The following is a 2,401-nucleotide window of genomic DNA, read 5'->3' as shown; positions in this document are numbered from 1 at the left end:
GGTTTGTTAAAGCGTGGTGTGTCTCGCTTTGTGTAAAATGTTGAGTGCATTACTGCTGGGCCGAGCAAAATAGAACAAAACCCAGCTGGTTCCGACAGAGTCTTTTTATCAGGTGGTCGGTGCCCGGTGGGGAACCTCCAGAGTCCAAACCCAGGTTTAAGTGAGACTGAAACTGCTGGGGCTATTATCCTTTCACTCTTAGACCTTTCTCTCTCTGTGTGTGTGCGTGTTTCTTTATGTGTGCATACATGTGTGTCCAGGCCTCTGTGAGTGTGTGTGTGTGTGTGTGTGTGTCCTTCCCCTGTCTTGAAAGCCTTCGGAGCCTCAGGGAGCTGTGAAAAATCAATACTCTTCGGCAGCTCTGCCTCTTTATTCATTTAATAACTCACTACCATTGCATTACTGTTCCACTGATCTCCCATCACAGCGCCCAGATTGACACCTTTGTGCTCTTCTACCACACTGGAGTTTGATGTAATCAGTTAAACCTCCACCTCACGCCTGACACATGCATCAGATGGACCTTGAGTATGAACACGGGTGCATCAACAACATCACAATATGAAAAAGAGGAGTCAAAGAGTGCAGGCCCAGTGTGAGGGAGGAATACCCACACACGTCTGGAGCCGCTCTGACGTCCCCCAGCGTCCAGCTCCTTCAGGACCACGGCGTCCAACAGCACTGACTCACACACAGTAGCAGGAGCAACATGAGGACACCAGCAACAGAAAGTACACGTATGGTCTATACTTCAGAGTTCTTTGTACACAGCAGTAAAGGTAACGAGGTGTTATGAAAGTAGAGATTGGAGCAGAGGAGACGAGGAGCTTCATCAGCCGTCAGTGAGCTGTGGAGGGTGGACAAACTCTGGCATGTGACGGAGGAGGGCTGCCTTGGTCTGCATATCAGTGTGTGTGTGTGTGTGTGTGTGTGCTCATGTACAGTGATTGTGATGGTGGAGGTGGGGCTCATCTCTCTGTGTGGGAGAGAGCAGGTGGGCTCGGGAAGCAGGAGCAGGGAATCTGTATTGATTGTTTTTGTGCCTCAGAGCTGTTTAGCTGTTGTCAAAGCTGCCTCCACCAGCTGAGAGGCAAATTACAGCATTTACACCAGGAGGCATTTTCTTTGCCCATCCATCCATCCATCCATCCATCCTTCCATCCATCCATCCATCCATCTAGTTTTCTTCTCCTCCCATGGTTTTACTTTATGTAAATTGTGCAAAACGGCTCCTTCTATTGTTTAAAACTAGTACTGCACCTCAGTTGTACGGGGTTCATGTGTTTGTTTATGTAAATCTTCGCTCTTCCACACAGAAACACTCAGACATGAAGGGAACGACAGCAGAGTTAGTTCATCAGCTAACACACGACACACGTGGAGGATGTGGTTTTGTTTTTTTTTAACCTCAAAATTGGTTGGATTTAGTGAAGGCCTTTAATCAATAACAAGAAACAAGAAACTGTGATTAAAAAAGAACAAAACATAAAAACAGTTCCCCTGCCATAAAGCAGCGTGATTTAGTGTAACAGGACTTTACGACGCCATGTTTTACCTGAGAGGTTGAGTCATCGGAGCTAAGTGTGTGATTTTACGACAGCGTGGGGCTGAGTATGTACACAACTACAGTGTGTTTGCTGATCCAATCACCGGCAGAGAAAGTTAATGACATGAAAAGAGCTGCTGTTTGCCAACTGGACTCAAACCCGTGATTGATAGATAATCCACGGAGGCTCGATGCCGTGTCAGTCAGTAATGTAAGGTCCTTGAATGCAGCAGCAGAAATGAACAAGTGGACAAGTGGTCGTATTTAGATACAACAAGGTCCACGTCATTGATCATTTACATACAGCTGCATGGTGCATTCAGGGACCGACAAGGAGCTACAAAAACTGAAACTGAAGGAGTTTGATTCTATAATAGATCAGAAAAACAGCCTCATATTGTGTTAGAAACGGCCCCCTGTCATAGGGTTATTTTGGACATTAAACACACTGGTATAAATAAATAAAAATAATATTTATATTCAATAACATCATTTATTTCAGGGCTACATCTGTATCCCATAATAATCATTCATACACACACAGTGTAGTGTAGGCTCCATGCAGAGCAGTCGACGTTAAATCAGCTCCGTGCGTGTGCGCGTGCGCTTATTGATTGGCTTACACAGCTTTATGGCGCTCTGTTGTAAACGTCATGTTTTTACAGGCTACTGTTTGATATAAACCTGATTAAAGTATTTGCTCAGGAACACAGATCGGAGGCGTCGACGATCAGGAGATCAGTCCGTGATTAGATGAAGACTAAATGAGTATATGGTGTTAGATCAGTCCGTGATTAGATGAAGACTAAATGAGTATATGGTGTTAGATCAGTAAATGAGTATATGGTGTTAGAT

Source organism: Cynoglossus semilaevis, chromosome 5 (genome assembly GCF_000523025.1).
Source record: "Cynoglossus semilaevis isolate Cse_v1.0 chromosome 5, Cse_v1.0, whole genome shotgun sequence".
Taxonomy (NCBI): domain Eukaryota; kingdom Metazoa; phylum Chordata; class Actinopteri; order Pleuronectiformes; family Cynoglossidae; genus Cynoglossus; species Cynoglossus semilaevis.
The sequence above is the reverse complement of the archived record's forward strand: the minus strand, read 5'-3'. Positions refer to the sequence as shown.